This window comes from Borostomias antarcticus (assembly GCF_949987555.1).
Source record: "Borostomias antarcticus genome assembly, contig: scaffold_70, whole genome shotgun sequence".
Taxonomy (NCBI): Eukaryota; Metazoa; Chordata; class Actinopteri; order Stomiiformes; family Stomiidae; genus Borostomias; species Borostomias antarcticus.
In genome coordinates this window covers 282,611-304,871 of record NW_028176049.1, presented here as the reverse complement: position 1 = coordinate 304,871, position 22,261 = coordinate 282,611, and positions in this window count along the sequence as shown.

The following is a 22,261-nucleotide window of genomic DNA, read 5'->3' as shown; positions in this document are numbered from 1 at the left end:
ACCAATGCGCTAGCTACAGTCCATCCCAACTATGCTACAATCAAACCAATGCGCAAGCTACTGTCCATCCCAACTATGCTACTATCAAACCAATGCGCTAGCTACTGTCCATCCCAACTATGATGCTATCAAACCAATGTGCTAGCTACTGTCCATCCCAACTATGCTACTATCAAACCAATGTGCTAGCTACTGTCCATCCCAACTATGCTACAATCAAACCAATGTGCTATCTACTGTCCATCCCAACAATGCTATCAAACCTATGTGCTACCTACTGTACATCCCAACTATGCTACTATCAAACCAATGCGCTAGCTACTGTCCATCCCAACTATGCTACTATCAAACCAATGCGCTAGCTACTGTCCATCCCAACTATGATGCTATCAAACCAATGTGCTAGCTACTGTCCATCCCAACTATGCTACTATCAAACCAATGTGCTAGCTACTGTCCATCCCAACTATGCTACTATCAAACCAATGTGCTAGCTACTGTCCATCCCAACTATGCTACTATCAAACCAATGTGCTAGCTACTGTCCATCCCAACTATGCTACTATCAAACCAATGTGCTAGCTACTGTCCATCCCAACTATCAAACCAATGTGCTAGCTACTGAACATCCCAGCTATGTTACTATCAAACCAATGTGCTAGCTACTGTCCATCCCAACTATGCTACTATCAAACCAATGTGCTAGCTACTGTCCATCCCAACTATGCTACTATCAAACCAATGTGCTAGCTACTGTCCATCCCAACTATGCTACAATCAAACCAATGTGCTATCTACTGTCCATCCCAACAATGCTATCAAACCTATGTGCTAGCTACTCTCCATCCCAACTATGCTACTATCAAACCAATGTGCTAGCTACTGTCCATCCCAACTATGCTACTATCAAACCAATGTGCTAGCTACTGTCCATCCCAACTATGCTACTATCAAACCAATGTGCTAGCTACTGTCCATCCCAACTATCAAACCAATGTGCTAGCTACTGAACATCCCAGCTATGTTACTATCAAACCAATGTGCTAGCTACTGTCCATCCCAACTATGCTACTATCAAACCAATGTGCTAGCTACTGTCCATCCCAACTATGCTACAATCAAACCAATGTGCTATCTACTGTCCATCCCAACAATGCTATCAAACCTATGTGCTAGCTACTCTCCATCCCAACTATGCTACTATCAAACCAATGTGCTAGCTACTGTCCATCCCAACTATGCTACTATCAAACCAATGTGCTAGCTACTGTCCATCCCAACTATGCTACTATCAAACCAATGTGCTAGCTACTGTCCATCACAACTATGCTACTATCAAACCAATGTGCTAGCTACTGTCCATCCCAACTATGCTACTATCAAACCAATGTGCTTGCTACTGTCCATCCCAACTATGCTACTATCAAACTAATGTGCTAGCTACTGTCCATCCCAACTATGCTACTATCAAACCAATGTGCTAGCTACTGTCCATCCCAACTATGCTACTATCAAACCAATGTGCTATCTACTGTCCATCCCAACAATGCTATCAAACCTATGTGCTAGCTACTGTCCATCCATCAAACCAATGTGCTAGCTACTGTCCATCCCAACTATGCTACTATCAAACCAATGTGCTAGCTACTGTCCATCCCAACTATGCTCATCCCAACAATGCTATCAAACCTATGTGCTAGCTACTGTCCATCCATCAAACCAATGTGCTAGCTACTGTCCATCCCAACTATGCTACTATCAAACCAATGTGCTAGCTACTGTCCCTCCCAACTATGCTACTATCAAACCAATGTGCTAGCTACTGTCCATCCCAACTATGCTACTATCAAACCAATGTGCTAGCTACTGTCCATCCCAACTATGCTACTATCAAACCAATGCGCTAGCTACTGTCCATCCCAACTATGATGCTTTCAAACCAATGTGCTAGCTACTGTCCATCCCAACTATGCTATCAAACCAATGTAATAGCTACTGTCCATCCCAACTATGCTACTATCAAACCAATGTGCTAGCTACTGTCCATCCCAACTATGCTACTATCAAACCAATGCGCTAGCTACTGTCCATTCCAACTATGCTACTATCAAACCAATGCGCTAGCTACAGTCCATCCCAACTATGCTACTATCAAACCAATGCGCTAGCTACTGTCCATCCCAACTATGCTACTATCAAACCAATGTGCTAGCTACTGTCCATCCCAACTATGCTATCAAACCAATGTAATAGCTACTGTCCATCCCAACTATGCTACTATCAAACCAATGTGCTAGCTACTGTCCATCCCAACTATGCTACTATCAAACCAATGCGCTAGCTACTGTCCATTCCAACTATGCTACTATCAAACCAATGCGCTAGCTACAGTCCATCCCAACTATGCTACTATCAAACCAATGCGCTAGCTACTGTCCATCCCAACTATGCTACTATCAAACCAATGCGCTAGCTACTGTCCATCCCAACTATGATGCTATCAAACCAATGTGCTAGCTACTGTCCATCCCAACTATGCTACTATCAAACCAATGTGCTAGCTACTGTCCATTCCAACTATGCTACTATCAAACCAATGTGCTAGCTACTGTCCATCCCAACTATGCTACAATCAAACCAATGTGCTATCTACTGTCCATCCCAACAATGCTATCAAACCTATGTGCTAGCTACTGTACATCCCAACTATGCTACTATCAAACCAATGTGCTAGCTACTGTCCATCCCAACTATGCTACTATCAAACCAATGTTCTAGCTACTGTCCATCCCAACTATGCTACTATCAAACCAATGTGCTAGCTACTGTACATCCCAACTATGCTACTATCAAACCAATGTGCTAGCTACTGTCCATCCCAACTATGCTACTATCAAACCAATGTGCTAGCTACTGTCCATCCCAACTATGCTACAATCAAACCAATGTGCTATATACTGTCCATCCCAACAATGCTATCAAACCTATGTGCTAGCTACTGTCCATCCATCAAACAAATGTGCTAGCTACTGTCCATCCCAACTATGCTACTATCAAACCAATGTGCTAGCTACTGTCCATCCCAACTATGCTACTATCAAACCAATGTGCTAGCTACTGTCCATCCCAACTATGCTACTATCAAACCAATGTGCTAGCTACTGTCCATCCCAACTATGCTACTATCAAACCAATGTAATAGCTACTGTCCATCCCAACTATGCTACTATCAAACCAATGTGCTAGCTACTGTCCATCCCAACTATGCTACAATCAAACCAATGTGCTATCTACTGTCCATCCCAACAATGCTACTATCAAACCAATGCGCTAGCTACAGTCCATCCCAACTATGCTACAATCAAACCAATGCGCTAGCTACTGTCCATCCCAACTATGCTACTATCAAACCAATGCGCTAGCTACTGTCCATCCCAACTATGATGCTATCAAACCAATGTGCTAGCTACTGTCCATCCCAACTATGCTACTATCAAACCAATGTGCTTGCTACTGTCCATCCCAACTATGCTACTATCAAACTAATGTGCTAGCTACTGTCCATCCCAACTATGCTACTATCAAACCAATGTGCTAGCTACTGTCCATCCCAACTATGCTACTATCAAACCAATGTGCTATCTACTGTCCATCCCAACAATGCTATCAAACCTATGTGCTAGCTACTGTCCATCCATCAAACCAATGTGCTAGCTACTGTCCATCCCAACTATGCTACTATCAAACCAATGTGCTAGCTACTGTCCATCCCAACTATGCTCATCCCAACAATGCTATCAAACCTATGTGCTAGCTACTGTCCATCCATCAAACCAATGTGCTAGCTACTGTCCATCCCAACTATGCTACTATCAAACCAATGTGCTAGCTACTGTCCATCCCAACTATGCTACTATCAAACCAATGTGCTAGCTACTGTCCATCCCAACTATGCTACTATCAAACCAATGTGCTAGCTACTGTCCATCCCAACTATGCTACTATCAAACCAATGCGCTAGCTACTGTCCATCCCAACTATGATGCTTTCAAACCAATGTGCTAGCTACTGTCCATCCCAACTATGCTATCAAACCAATGTAATAGCTACTGTCCATCCCAACTATGCTACTATCAAACCAATGTGCTAGCTACTGTCCATCCCAACTATGCTACTATCAAACCAATGCGCTAGCTACTGTCCATTCCAACTATGCTACTATCAAACCAATGCGCTAGCTACAGTCCATCCCAACTATGCTACTATCAAACCAATGCGCTAGCTACTGTCCATCCCAACTATGCTACTATCAAACCAATGTGCTAGCTACTGTCCATCCCAACTATGCTATCAAACCAATGTAATAGCTACTGTCCATCCCAACTATGCTACTATCAAACCAATGTGCTAGCTACTGTCCATCCCAACTATGCTACTATCAAACCAATGCGCTAGCTACTGTCCATTCCAACTATGCTACTATCAAACCAATGCGCTAGCTACAGTCCATCCCAACTATGCTACTATCAAACCAATGCGCTAGCTACTGTCCATCCCAACTATGCTACTATCAAACCAATGCGCTAGCTACTGTCCATCCCAACTATGATGCTATCAAACCAATGTGCTAGCTACTGTCCATCCCAACTATGCTACTATCAAACCAATGTGCTAGCTACTGTCCATTCCAACTATGCTACTATCAAACCAATGTGCTAGCTACTGTCCATCCCAACTATGCTACAATCAAACCAATGTGCTATCTACTGTCCATCCCAACAATGCTATCAAACCTATGTGCTAGCTACTGTACATCCCAACTATGCTACTATCAAACCAATGTGCTAGCTACTGTCCATCCCAACTATGCTACTATCAAACCAATGTTCTAGCTACTGTCCATCCCAACTATGCTACTATCAAACCAATGTGCTAGCTACTGTACATCCCAACTATGCTACTATCAAACCAATGTGCTAGCTACTGTCCATCCCAACTATGCTACTATCAAACCAATGTGCTAGCTACTGTCCATCCCAACTATGCTACAATCAAACCAATGTGCTATATACTGTCCATCCCAACAATGCTATCAAACCTATGTGCTAGCTACTGTCCATCCATCAAACAAATGTGCTAGCTACTGTCCATCCCAACTATGCTACTATCAAACCAATGTGCTAGCTACTGTCCATCCCAACTATGCTACTATCAAACCAATGTGCTAGCTACTGTCCATCCCAACTATGCTACTATCAAACCAATGTGCTAGCTACTGTCCATCCCAACTATGCTACTATCAAACCAATGTAATAGCTACTGTCCATCCCAACTATGCTACTATCAAACCAATGTGCTAGCTACTGTCCATCCCAACTATGCTACAATCAAACCAATGTGCTATCTACTGTCCATCCCAACAATGCTACTATCAAACCAATGCGCTAGCTACAGTCCATCCCAACTATGCTACAATCAAACCAATGCGCTAGCTACTGTCCATCCCAACTATGCTACTATCAAACCAATGCGCTAGCTACTGTCCATCCCAACTATGATGCTATCAAACCAATGTGCTAGCTACTGTCCATCCCAACTATGCTACTATCAAACCAATGTGCTAGCTACTGTCCATCCCAACTATGCTACAATCAAACCAATGTGCTATCTACTGTCCATCCCAACAATGCTATCAAACCTATGTGCTACCTACTGTACATCCCAACTATGCTACTATCAAACCAATGCGCTAGCTACTGTCCATCCCAACTATGCTACTATCAAACCAATGCGCTAGCTACTGTCCATCCCAACTATGATGCTATCAAACCAATGTGCTAGCTACTGTCCATCCCAACTATGCTACTATCAAACCAATGTGCTAGCTACTGTCCATCCCAACTATGCTACTATCAAACCAATGTGCTAGCTACTGTTCATCCCAACTATGCTACTATCAAACCAATGTGCTAGCTACTGTCCATCCCAACTATGCTACTATCAAACCAATGTGCTAGCTACTGTCCATCCCAACTATCAAACCAATGTGCTAGCTACTGAACATCCCAGCTATGTTACTATCAAACCAATGTGCTAGCTACTGTCCATCCCAACTATGCTACTATCAAACCAATGTGCTAGCTACTGTCCATCCCAACTATGCTACTATCAAACCAATGTGCTAGCTACTGTCCATCCCAACTATGCTACAATCAAACCAATGTGCTATCTACTGTCCATCCCAACAATGCTATCAAACCTATGTGCTAGCTACTCTCCATCCCAACTATGCTACTATCAAACCAATGTGCTAGCTACTGTCCATCCCAACTATGCTACTATCAAACCAATGTGCTAGCTACTGTCCATCCCAACTATGCTACTATCAAACCAATGTGCTAGCTACTGTCCATCCCAACTATCAAACCAATGTGCTAGCTACTGAACATCCCAGCTATGTTACTATCAAACCAATGTGCTAGCTACTGTCCATCCCAACTATGCTACTATCAAACCAATGTGCTAGCTACTGTCCATCCCAACTATGCTACTATCAAACCAATGTGCTAGCTACTGTCCATCCCAACTATGCTACAATCAAACCAATGTGCTATCTACTGTCCATCCCAACAATGCTATCAAACCTATGTGCTAGCTACTCTCCATCCCAACTATGCTACTATCAAACCAATGTGCTAGCTACTGTCCATCCCAACTATGCTACTATCAAACCAATGTGCTAGCTACTGTCCATCCCAACTATGCTACTATCAAACCAATGTGCTAGCTACTGTCCATCACAACTATGCTACTATCAAACCAATGTGCTAGCTACTGTCCATCCCAACTATGCTACTATCAAACCAATGTGCTTGCTACTGTCCATCCCAACTATGCTACTATCAAACTAATGTGCTAGCTACTGTCCATCCCAACTATGCTACTATCAAACCAATGTGCTAGCTACTGTCCATCCCAACTATGCTACTATCAAACCAATGTGCTATCTACTGTCCATCCCAAAAATGCTATCAAACCTATGTGCTAGCTACTGTCCATCCATCAAACCAATGTGCTAGCTACTGTCCATCCCAACTATGCTACTATCAAACCAATGTGCTAGCTACTGTCCATCCCAACTATGCTCATCCCAACAATGCTATCAAACCTATGTGCTAGCTACTGTCCATCCATCAAACCAATGTGCTAGCTACTGTCCATCCCAACTATGCTACTATCAAACCAATGTGCTAGCTACTGTCCATCCCAACTATGCTACTATCAAACCAATGTGCTAGCTACTGTCCATCCCAACTATGCTACTATCAAACCAATGTGCTAGCTACTGTCCATCCCAACTATGCTACTATCAAACCAATGCGCTAGCTACTGTCCATCCCAACTATGATGCTTTCAAACCAATGTGCTAGCTACTGTCCATCCCAACTATGCTATCAAACCAATGTAATAGCTACTGTCCATCCCAACTATGCTACTATCAAACCAATGTGCTAGCTACTGTCCATCCCAACTATGCTACTATCAAACCAATGCGCTAGCTACTGTCCATTCCAACTATGCTACTATCAAACCAATGCGCTAGCTACAGTCCATCCCAACTATGCTACTATCAAACCAATGCGCTAGCTACTGTCCATCCCAACTATGCTACTATCAAACCAATGTGCTAGCTACTGTCCATCCCAACTATGCTATCAAACCAATGTAATAGCTACTGTCCATCCCAACTATGCTACTATCAAACCAATGTGCTAGCTACTGTCCATCCCAACTATGCTACTATCAAACCAATGCGCTAGCTACTGTCCATTCCAACTATGCTACTATCAAACCAATGCGCTAGCTACAGTCCATCCCAACTATGCTACTATCAAACCAATGCGCTAGCTACTGTCCATCCCAACTATGCTACTATCAAACCAATGCGCTAGCTACTGTCCATCCCAACTATGATGCTATCAAACCAATGTGCTAGCTACTGTCCATCCCAACTATGCTACTATCAAACCAATGTGCTAGCTACTGTCCATTCCAACTATGCTACTATCAAACCAATGTGCTAGCTACTGTCCATCCCAACTATGCTACAATCAAACCAATGTGCTATCTACTGTCCATCCCAACAATGCTATCAAACCTATGTGCTAGCTACTGTACATCCCAACTATGCTACTATCAAACCAATGTGCTAGCTACTGTCCATCCCAACTATGCTACTATCAAACCAATGTTCTAGCTACTGTCCATCCCAACTATGCTACTATCAAACCAATGTGCTAGCTACTGTACATCCCAACTATGCTACTATCAAACCAATGTGCTAGCTACTGTCCATCCCAACTATGCTACTATCAAACCAATGTGCTAGCTACTGTCCATCCCAACTATGCTACAATCAAACCAATGTGCTATCTACTGTCCATCCCAACAATGCTATCAAACCTATGTGCTAGCTACTGTCCATCCATCAAACAAATGTGCTAGCTACTGTCCATCCCAACTATGCTACTATCAAACCAATGTGCTAGCTACTGTCCATCCCAACTATGCTACTATCAAACCAATGTGCTAGCTACTGTCCATCCCAACTATGCTACTATCAAACCAATGTGCTAGCTACTGTCCATCCCAACTATGCTACTATCAAACCAATGTAATAGCTACTGTCCATCCCAACTATGCTACTATCAAACCAATGTGCTAGCTACTGTCCATCCCAACTATGCTACAATCAAACCAATGTGCTATCTACTGTCCATCCCAACAATGCTACTATCAAACCAATGCGCTAGCTACAGTCCATCCCAACTATGCTACAATCAAACCAATGCGCTAGCTACTGTCCATCCCAACTATGCTACTATCAAACCAATGCGCTAGCTACTGTCCATCCCAACTATGATGCTATCAAACCAATGTGCTAGCTACTGTCCATCCCAACTATGCTACTATCAAACCAATGTGCTAGCTACTGTCCATCCCAACTATGCTACAATCAAACCAATGTGCTATCTACTGTCCATCCCAACAATGCTATCAAACCTATGTGCTATCTACTGTACATCCCAACTATGCTACTATCAAACCAATGCGCTAGCTACTGTCCATCCCAACTATGCTACTATCAAACCAATGCGCTAGCTACTGTCCATCCCAACTATGATGCTATCAAACCAATGTGCTAGCTACTGTCCATCCCAACTATGCTACTATCAAACCAATGTGCTAGCTACTGTCCATCCCAACTATGCTACAATCAAACCAATGTGCTATCTACTGTCCATCCCAACAATGCTATCAAACCTATGTGCTACCTACTGTACATCCCAACTATGCTACTATCAAACCAATGCGCTAGCTACTGTCCATCCCAACTATGCTACTATCAAACCAATGCGCTAGCTACTGTCCATCCCAACTATGATGCTATCAAACCAATGTGCTAGCTACTGTCCATCCCAACTATGCTACTATCAAACCAATGTGCTAGCTACTGTACATCCCAACTATGCTACTATCAAACCAATGTGCTAGCTACTGTCCATCCCAACTATGCTACTATCAAACCAATGTGCTAGCTACTGTCCATCCCAACTATGCTACAATCAAACTAATGTGCTATCTACTGTCCATCCCAACAATGCTATCAAACCTATGTGCTAGCTACTGTCCATCCATCAAACAAATGTGCTAGCTACTGTCCATCCCAACTATGCTACTATCAAACCAATGTGCTAGCTACTGTCCATCCCAACTATGCTACTATCAAACCAATGTGCTAGCTACTGTCCATCCCAACTATGCTACTATCAAACCAATGTGCTAGCTACTGTCCATCCCAACTATGCTACTATCAAACCAATGTAATAGCTACTGTCCATCCCAACTATGCTACTATCAAACCAATGTGCTAGCTACTGTCCATCCCAACTATGCTACAATCAAACCAATGTGCTATCTACTGTCCATCCCAACAATGCTACTATCAAACCAATGCGCTAGCTACAGTCCATCCCAACTATGCTACAATCAAACCAATGCGCTAGCTACTGTCCATCCCAACTATGCTACTATCAAACCAATGCGCTAGCTACTGTCCATCCCAACTATGATGCTATCAAACCAATGTGCTAGCTACTGTCCATCCCAACTATGCTACTATCAAACCAATGTGCTAGCTACTGTCCATCCCAACTATGCTACAATCAAACCAATGTGCTATCTACTGTCCATCCCAACAATGCTATCAAACCTATGTGCTACCTACTGTACATCCCAACTATGCTACTATCAAACCAATGCGCTAGCTACTGTCCATCCCAACTATGCTACTATCAAACCAATGCGCTAGCTACTGTCCATCCCAACTATGCTACTATCAAACCAATGTGCTAGCTACTGTCCATCCCAACTATGCTACTATCAAACCAATGTGCTAGCTACTGTCCATCCCAACTATCAAACCAATGTGCTAGCTACTGAACATCCCAGCTATGTTACTATCAAACCAATGTGCTAGCTACTGTCCATCCCAACTATGCTACTATCAAACCAATGTGCTAGCTACTGTCCATCCCAACTATGCTACTATCAAACCAATGTGCTAGCTACTGTCCATCCCAACTATGCTACAATCAAACCAATGTGCTATCTACTGTCCATCCCAACAATGCTATCAAACCTATGTGCTAGCTACTCTCCATCCCAACTATGCTACTATCAAACCAATGTGCTAGCTACTGTCCATCCCAACTATGCTACTATCAAACCAATGTGCTAGCTACTGTCCATCCCAACTATGCTACTATCAAACCAATGTGCTAGCTACTGTCCATCACAACTATGCTACTATCAAACCAATGTGCTAGCTACTGTCCATCCCAACTATGCTACTATCAAACCAATGTGCTTGCTACTGTCCATCCCAACTATGCTACTATCAAACTAATGTGCTAGCTACTGTCCATCCCAACTATGCTACTATCAAACCAATGTGCTAGCTACTGTCCATCCCAACTATGCTACTATCAAACCAATGTGCTATCTACTGTCCATCCCAACAATGCTATCAAACCTATGTGCTAGCTACTGTCCATCCATCAAACCAATGTGCTAGCTACTGTCCATCCCAACTATGCTACTATCAAACCAATGTGCTAGCTACTGTCCATCCCAACTATGCTCATCCCAACAATGCTATCAAACCTATGTGCTAGCTACTGTCCATCCATCAAACCAATGTGCTAGCTACTGTCCATCCCAACTATGCTACTATCAAACCAATGTGCTAGCTACTGTCCATCCCAACTATGCTACTATCAAACCAATGTGCTAGCTACTGTCCATCCCAACTATGCTACTATCAAACCAATGTGCTAGCTACTGTCCATCCCAACTATGCTACTATCAAACCAATGCGCTAGCTACTGTCCATCCCAACTATGATGCTTTCAAACCAATGTGCTAGCTACTGTCCATCCCAACTATGCTATCAAACCAATGTAATAGCTACTGTCCATCCCAACTATGCTACTATCAAACCAATGTGCTAGCTACTGTCCATCCCAACTATGCTACTATCAAACCAATGCGCTAGCTACTGTCCATTCCAACTATGCTACTATCAAACCAATGCGCTAGCTACAGTCCATCCCAACTATGCTACTATCAAACCAATGCGCTAGCTACTGTCCATCCCAACTATGCTACTATCAAACCAATGTGCTAGCTACTGTCCATCCCAACTATGCTATCAAACCAATGTAATAGCTACTGTCCATCCCAACTATGCTACTATCAAACCAATGTGCTAGCTACTGTCCATCCCAACTATGCTACTATCAAACCAATGCGCTAGCTACTGTCCATTCCAACTATGCTACTATCAAACCAATGCGCTAGCTACAGTCCATCCCAACTATGCTACTATCAAACCAATGCGCTAGCTACTGTCCATCCCAACTATGCTACTATCAAACCAATGCGCTAGCTACTGTCCATCCCAACTATGATGCTATCAAACCAATGTGCTAGCTACTGTCCATCCCAACTATGCTACTATCAAACCAATGCGCTAGCTACAGTCCATCCCAACTATGCTACTATCAAACCAATGCGCTAGCTACTGTCCATCCCAACTATGCTACTATCAAACCAATGCGCTAGCTACTGTCCATCCCAACTATGATGCTATCAAACCAATGTGCTATCTACTGTCCATCCCAACAATGCTATCAAACCTATGTGCTAGCTACTCTCCATCCCAACTATGCTACTATCAAACCAATGTGCTAGCTACTGTCCATCCCAACTATGCTACTATCAAACCAATGTGCTAGCTACTGTCCATCCCAACTATGCTACTATCAAACCAATGTGCTAGCTACTGTCCATCACAACTATGCTACTATCAAACCAATGTGCTAGCTACTGTCCATCCCAACTATGCTACTATCAAACCAATGTGCTTGCTACTGTCCATCCCAACTATGCTACTATCAAACTAATGTGCTAGCTACTGTCCATCCCAACTATGCTACTATCAAACCAATGTGCTAGCTACTGTCCATCCCAACTATGCTACTATCAAACCAATGTGCTATCTACTGTCCATCCCAACAATGCTATCAAACCTATGTGCTAGCTACTGTCCATCCATCAAACCAATGTGCTAGCTACTGTCCATCCCAACTATGCTACTATCAAACCAATGTGCTAGCTACTGTCCATCCCAACTATGCTCATCCCAACAATGCTATCAAACCTATGTGCTAGCTACTGTCCATCCATCAAACCAATGTGCTAGCTACTGTCCATCCCAACTATGCTACTATCAAACCAATGTGCTAGCTACTGTCCATCCCAACTATGCTACTATCAAACCAATGTGCTAGCTACTGTCCATCCCAACTATGCTACTATCAAACCAATGTGCTAGCTACTGTCCATCCCAACTATGCTACTATCAAACCAATGCGCTAGCTACTGTCCATCCCAACTATGATGCTTTCAAACCAATGTGCTAGCTACTGTCCATCCCAACTATGCTATCAAACCAATGTAATAGCTACTGTCCATCCCAACTATGCTACTATCAAACCAATGTGCTAGCTACTGTCCATCCCAACTATGCTACTATCAAACCAATGCGCTAGCTACTGTCCATTCCAACTATGCTACTATCAAACCAATGCGCTAGCTACAGTCCATCCCAACTATGCTACTATCAAACCAATGCGCTAGCTACTGTCCATCCCAACTATGCTACTATCAAACCAATGTGCTAGCTACTGTCCATCCCAACTATGCTATCAAACCAATGTAATAGCTACTGTCCATCCCAACTATGCTACTATCAAACCAATGTGCTAGCTACTGTCCATCCCAACTATGCTACTATCAAACCAATGCGCTAGCTACTGTCCATTCCAACTATGCTACTATCAAACCAATGCGCTAGCTACAGTCCATCCCAACTATGCTACTATCAAACCAATGCGCTAGCTACTGTCCATCCCAACTATGCTACTATCAAACCAATGCGCTAGCTACTGTCCATCCCAACTATGATGCTATCAAACCAATGTGCTAGCTACTGTCCATCCCAACTATGCTACTATCAAACCAATGTGCTAGCTACTGTCCATTCCAACTATGCTACTATCAAACCAATGTGCTAGCTACTGTCCATCCCAACTATGCTACAATCAAACCAATGTGCTATCTACTGTCCATCCCAACAATGCTATCAAACCTATGTGCTAGCTACTGTACATCCCAACTATGCTACTATCAAACCAATGTGCTAGCTACTGTCCATCCCAACTATGCTACTATCAAACCAATGTTTAGCTACTGTCCATCCCAACTATGCTACTATCAAACCAATGTGCTAGCTACTGTACATCCCAACTATGCTACTATCAAACCAATGTGCTAGCTACTGTCCATCCCAACTATGCTACTATCAAACCAATGTGCTAGCTACTGTCCATCCCAACTATGCTACAATCAAACCAATGTGCTATCTACTGTCCATCCCAACAATGCTACTATCAAACCAATGCGCTAGCTACAGTCCATCCCAACTATGCTACAATCAAACCAATGCGCTAGCTACTGTCCATCCCAACTATGCTACTATCAAACCAATGCGCTAGCTACTGTCCATCCCAACTATGATGCTATCAAACCAATGTGCTAGCTACTGTCCATCCCAACTATGCTACTATCAAACCAATGTGCTAGCTACTGTCCATCCCAACTATGCTACAATCAAACCAATGTGCTATCTACTGTCCATCCCAACAATGCTATCAAACCTATGTGCTACCTACTGTACATCCCAACTATGCTACTATCAAACCAATGCGCTAGCTACTGTCCATCCCAACTATGCTACTATCAAACCAATGCGCTAGCTACTGTCCATCCCAACTATGATGCTATCAAACCAATGTGCTAGCTACTGTCCATCCCAACTATGCTACTATCAAACCAATGTGCTAGCTACTGTCCATCCCAACTATGCTACAATCAAACCAATGTGCTATCTACTGTCCATCCCAACAATGCTATCAAACCTATGTGCTACCTACTGTACATCCCAACTATGCTACTATCAAACCAATGCGCTAGCTACTGTCCATCCCAACTATGCTACTATCAAACCAATGCGCTAGCTACTGTCCATCCCAACTATGATGCTATCAAACCAATGTGCTAGCTACTGTCCATCCCAACTATGCTACTATCAAACCAATGTGCTAGCTACTGTACATCCCAACTATGCTACTATCAAACCAATGTGCTAGCTACTGTCCATCCCAACTATGCTACTATCAAACCAATGTGCTAGCTACTGTCCATCCCAACTATGCTACAATCAAACTAATGTGCTATCTACTGTCCATCCCAACAATGCTATCAAACCTATGTGCTAGCTACTGTCCATCCATCAAACAAATGTGCTAGCTACTGTCCATCCCAACTATGCTACTATCAAACCAATGTGCTAGCTACTGTCCATCCCAACTATGCTACTATCAAACCAATGTGCTAGCTACTGTCCATCCCAACTATGCTACTATCAAACCAATGTGCTAGCTACTGTCCATCCCAACTATGCTACTATCAAACCAATGTAATAGCTACTGTCCATCCCAACTATGCTACTATCAAACCAATGTGCTAGCTACTGTCCATCCCAACTATGCTACAATCAAACCAATGTGCTATCTACTGTCCATCCCAACAATGCTACTATCAAACCAATGCGCTAGCTACAGTCCATCCCAACTATGCTACAATCAAACCAATGCGCTAGCTACTGTCCATCCCAACTATGCTACTATCAAACCAATGCGCTAGCTACTGTCCATCCCAACTATGATGCTATCAAACCAATGTGCTAGCTACTGTCCATCCCAACTATGCTACTATCAAACCAATGTGCTAGCTACTGTCCATCCCAACTATGCTACAATCAAACCAATGTGCTATCTACTGTCCATCCCAACAATGCTATCAAACCTATGTGCTACCTACTGTACATCCCAACTATGCTACTATCAAACCAATGCGCTAGCTACTGTCCATCCCAACTATGCTACTATCAAACCAATGCGCTAGCTACTGTCCATCCCAACTATGATGCTATCAAACCAATGTGCTAGCTACTGTCCATCCCAACTATGCTACTATCAAACCAATGTGCTAGCTACTGTCCATCCCAACTATGCTACTATCAAACCAATGTGCTGGCTACTGTCCATCCCAACTATGCTACTATCAAACCAATGTGCTAGCTACTGTCCATCCCAACTATGCTACTATCAAACCAATGTGCTAGCTACTGTCCATCCCAACTATCAAACCAATGTGCTAGCTACTGAACATCCCAGCTATGTTACTATCAAACCAATGTGCTAGCTACTGTCCATCCCAACTATGCTACTATCAAACCAATGTGCTAGCTACTGTCCATCCCAACTATGCTACTATCAAACCAATGTGCTAGCTACTGTCCATCCCAACTATGCTACAATCAAACCAATGTGCTATCTACTGTCCATCCCAACAATGCTATCAAACCTATGTGCTAGCTACTCTCCATCCCAACTATGCTACTATCAAACCAATGTGCTAGCTACTGTCCATCCCAACTATGCTACTATCAAACCAATGTGCTAGCTACTGTCCATCCCAACTATGCTACTATCAAACCAATGTGCTAGCTACTGTCCATCCCAACTATGCTACTATCAAACCAATGTGCTAGCTACTGTCCATCCCAACTATGCTACTATCAAACCAATGTGCTTGCTACTGTCCATCCCAACTATGCTACTATCAAACTAATGTGCTAGCTACTGTCCATCCCAACTATGCTACTATCAAACCAATGTGCTAGCTACTGTCCATCCCAACTATGCTACTATCAAACCAATGTGCTAGCTACTGTCCATCCCAACTATGCTACTATCAAACCAATGTTTAGCTACTGTCCATCCCAACTATGCTACTATCAAACCAATGTGCTAGCTACTGTACATCCCAACTATGCTACTATCAAACCAATGTGCTAGCTACTGTCCATCCCAACTATGCTACTATCAAACCAATGTGCTAGCTACTGTCCATCCCAACTATGCTACAATCAAACCAATGTGCTATCTACTGTCCATCCCAACAATGCTATCAAACCTATGTGCTAGCTACTGTCCATCCATCAAACAAATGTGCTAGCTACTGTCCATCCCAACTATGCTACTATCAAACCAATGTGCTAGCTACTGTCCATCCCAACTATGCTACTATCAAACCAATGTGCTAGCTACTGTCCATCCCAACTATGCTACTATCAAACCAATGTGCTAGCTACTGTCCATCCCAACTATGCTACTATCAAACCAATGTAATAGCTACTGTCCATCCCAACTATGCTACTATCAAACCAATGTGCTAGCTACTGTCCATCCCAACTATGCTACAATCAAACCAATGTGCTATCTACTGTCCATCCCAACAATGCTACTATCAAACCAATGCGCTAGCTACAGTCCATCCCAACTATGCTACAATCAAACCAATGCGCTAGCTACTGTCCATCCCAACTATGCTACTATCAAACCAATGCGCTAGCTACTGTCCATCCCAACTATGATGCTATCAAACCAATGTGCTAGCTACTGTCCATCCCAACTATGCTACTATCAAACCAATGTGCTAGCTACTGTCCATCCCAACTATGCTACAATCAAACCAATGTGCTATCTACTGTCCATCCCAACAATGCTATCAAACCTATGTGCTACCTACTGTACATCCCAACTATGCTACTATCAAACCAATGCGCTAGCTACTGTCCATCCCAACTATGCTACTATCAAACCAATGCGCTAGCTACTGTCCATCCCAACTATGATGCTATCAAACCAATGTGCTAGCTACTGTCCATCCCAACTATGCTACTATCAAACCAATGTGCTAGCTACTGTCCATCCCAACTATGCTACAATCAAACCAATGTGCTATCTACTGTCCATCCCAACAATGCTATCAAACCTATGTGCTACCTACTGTACATCCCAACTATGCTACTATCAAACCAATGCGCTAGCTACTGTCCATCCCAACTATGCTACTATCAAACCAATGCGCTAGCTACTGTCCATCCCAACTATGATGCTATCAAACCAATGTGCTAGCTACTGTCCATCCCAACTATGCTACTATCAAACTAATGTGCTAGCTACTGTACATCCCAACTATGCTACTATCAAACCAATGTGCTAGCTACTGTCCATCCCAACTATGCTACTATCAAACCAATGTGCTAGCTACTGTCCATCCCAACTATGCTACAATCAAACTAATGTGCTATCTACTGTCCATCCCAACAATGCTATCAAACCTATGTGCTACCTACTGTACATCCCAACTATGCTACTATCAAACCAATGCGCTAGCTACTGTCCATCCCAACTATGCTACTATCAAACCAATGCGCTAGCTACTGTCCATCCCAACTATGATGCTATCAAACCAATGTGCTAGCTACTGTCCATCCCAACTATGCTACTATCAAACTAATGTGCTAGCTACTGTACATCCCAACTATGCTACTATCAAACCAATGTGCTAGCTACTGTCCATCCCAACTATGCTACTATCAAACCAATGTGCTAGCTACTGTCCATCCCAACTATGCTACAATCAAACTAATGTGCTATCTACTGTCCATCCCAACAATGCTATCAAACCTATGTGCTAGCTACTGTCCATCCATCAAACAAATGTGCTAGCTACTGTCCATCCCAACTATGCTACTATCAAACCAATGTGCTAGCTACTGTCCATCCCAACTATGCTACTATCAAACCAATGTGCTAGCTACTGTCCATCCCAACTATGCTACTATCAAACCAATGTGCTAGCTACTGTCCATCCCAACTATGCTACTATCAAACCAATGTAATAGCTACTGTCCATCCCAACTATGCTACTATCAAACCAATGTGCTAGCTACTGTCCATCCCAACTATGCTACAATCAAACCAATGTGCTATCTACTGTCCATCCCAACAATGCTACTATCAAACCAATGCGCTAGCTACAGTCCATCCCAACTATGCTACAATCAAACCAATGCGCTAGCTACTGTCCATCCCAACTATGCTACTATCAAACCAATGCGCTAGCTACTGTCCATCCCAACTATGATGCTATCAAACCAATGTGCTAGCTACTGTCCATCCCAACTATGCTACTATCAAACCAATGTGCTAGCTACTGTCCATCCCAACTATGCTACAATCAAACCAATGTGCTATCTACTGTCCATCCCAACAATGCTATCAAACCTATGTGCTACCTACTGTACATCCCAACTATGCTACTATCAAACCAATGCGCTAGCTACTGTCCATCCCAACTATGCTACTATCAAACCAATGCGCTAGCTACTGTCCATCCCAACTATGATGCTATCAAACCAATGTGCTAGCTACTGTCCATCCCAACTATGCTACTATCAAACCAATGTGCTAGCTACTGTCCATCCCAACTATGCTACTATCAAACCAATGTGCTGGCTACTGTCCATCCCAACTATGCTACTATCAAACCAATGTGCTAGCTACTGTCCATCCCAACTATGCTACTATCAAACCAATGTGCTAGCTACTGTCCATCCCAACTATCAAACCAATGTGCTAGCTACTGAACATCCCAGCTATGTTACTATCAAACCAATGTGCTAGCTACTGTCCATCCCAACTATGCTACTATCAAACCAATGTGCTAGCTACTGTCCATCCCAACTATGCTACTATCAAACCAATGTGCTAGCTACTGTCCATCCCAACTATGCTACAATCAAACCAATGTGCTATCTACTGTCCATCCCAACAATGCTATCAAACCTATGTGCTAGCTACTCTCCATCCCAACTATGCTACTATCAAACCAATGTGCTAGCTACTGTCCATCCCAACTATGCTACTATCAAACCAATGTGCTAGCTACTGTCCATCCCAACTATGCTACTATCAAACCAATGTGCTAGCTACTGTCCATCCCAACTATGCTACTATCAAACCAATGTGCTAGCTACTGTCCATCCCAACTATGCTACTATCAAACCAATGTGCTTGCTACTGTCCATCCCAACTATGCTACTATCAAACTAATGTGCTAGCTACTGTCCATCCCAACTATGCTACTATCAAACCAATGTGCTAGCTACTGTCCATCCCAACTATGCTACTATCAAACCAATGTGCTATCTACTGTCCATCCCAACAATGCTATCAAACCTATGTGCTAGCTACTGTCCATCCATCAAACCAATGTGCTAGCTACTGTCCATCCCAACTATGCTACTATCAAACCAATGTGCTAGCTACTGTCCATCCCAACTATGCTCATCCCAACAATGCTATCAAACCTATGTGCTAGCTACTGTCCATCCATCAAACCAATGTGCTAGCTACTGTCCATCCCAACTATGCTACTATCAAACCAATGTGCTAGCTACTGTCCATCCCAACTATGCTACTATCAAACCAATGTGCTAGCTACTGTCCATCCCAACTATGCTACTATCAAACCAATGTGCTAGCTACTGTCCATCCCAACTATGCTACTATCAAACCAATGTGCTAGCTACTGTCCATCCCAACTATGCTACTATCAAACCAATGCGCTAGCTACTGTCCATCCCAACTATGATGCTTTCAAACCAATGTGCTAGCTACTGTCCATCCCAACTATGCTATCAAACCAATGTAATAGCTACTGTCCATCCCAACTATGCTACTATCAAACCAATGTGCTAGCTACTGTCCATCCCAACTATGCTACTATCAAACCAATGCGCTAGCTACTGTCCATTCCAACTATGCTACTATCAAACCAATGCGCTAGCTACAGTCCATCCCAACTATGCTACTATCAAACCAATGTGCTAGCTACTGTCCATCCCAACTATGCTACTATCAAACCAATGTGCTAGCTACTGTCCATCCCAACTATGCTACTATCAAACCAATGTGCTAGCTACTGTCCATCCCAACTATGCTACTATCAAACCAATGTGCTAGCTACTGTCCATCCCAACTATGCTACTATCAAACCAATGTGCTAGCTACTGTCCATCCCAACTATGCTACTATCAAACCAATGTGCTAGCTACTGTCCAGCCCAACTATGCTACAATCAAACCAATGTGCTATCTACTGTCCATCCCAACAATGCTATCAAACCTATGTGCTAGCTACTGTCCATCCCAACTATGATGCTATCAAACCAATGTGCTAGCTACTGTCCATCCCAACTATGCTACTATCAAACCAATGTGCTAGCTACTGTCCATTCCAACTATGCTACTATCAAACCAATGTGCTAGCTACTGTCCATCCTAACTATGCTACAATCAAACCAATGTGCTATCTACTGTACATCCCAACAATGCTATCAAACCTATGTGCTAGCTACTGTACATCCCAACTATGCTACTATCAAACCAATGTGCTAGCTACTGTCCATCCCAACTATGCTACTATCAAACCAATGTGCTAGCTACTGTCCATCCCAACTATGCTACTATCAAACCAATGTGCTAGCTACTGTCCATCCCAACTATGCTACTATCAAACCAATGTGCTAGCTACTGTCCATCCCAACTATGCTGCTATCAAACCAATGTGCTAGCTACTGTCCATCCCAACTATGCTACAATCAAACCAATGTGCTAAATTCTGTCCATCCCAACAATGCTACTATCAAACCAATGCGCTAGCTACAGTCCATCCCAACTATGCTACTATCAAACCAATGCGCTAGCTACTGTCCATCCCAACTATGCTACTATCAAACCAATGCGCTAGCTACTGTCCATCCCAACTATGATGCTATCAAACCAATGTGCTAGCTACTGTCCATCCCAACAATGCTACTATCAAACCAATGCGCTAGCTACTGTCCATCCCAACTATGCAACTATCAAACCTGTGCTAGCTAAATCCCAACAATGCTACGATCAAAACAATGTGCTAGCTACTGTCCATCCCAACTATGCTACTATCAAACCAATGTGCTAGCTACTGTCCATCCCAACTATGCTACTATCAAACCAATGTGCTAGCTACTGTCCATCCCAACTATGCTACTATCAAACCAATGTGCTAGCTACTGTCCATCCCAACTATGCTACTATCAAACCAATGTGCTAGCTACTGTCCATCCCAACTATGCTACTATCAAACCAATGTGCTAGCTACTGTCCATCCCAACTATGCTACTATCAAACCAATGTGCTAGCTACTGTCCATCCCAACTATGCTACTATCAAACCAATGCGCTAGCTACTGTCCATCCCAACTATGATGCTATCAAACCAATGTGCTAGCTACTGTCCATCCCAACTATGCTATCAAACCAATGTAATAGCTACTGTCCATCCCAACTATGCTACTATCAAACCAATGTAATAGCTACTGTCCATTCCAACTATGCTACTATCAAACCAATGTGCTAGCTACTGTCCATTCCAACTATGCTACTATCAAACCAATGTCCAAGCTACTGTCCATCCCAACTATGCTACTATCAAACCAATGTGCTAGCTACTGTCCATCCCAACTATGCTACTATCAAACCAATGCGCTAGCTACTGTCCATCCCAACTATGATGCTATCAAACCAATGTGCTAGCTACTGTCCATCCCAACTATGCTAT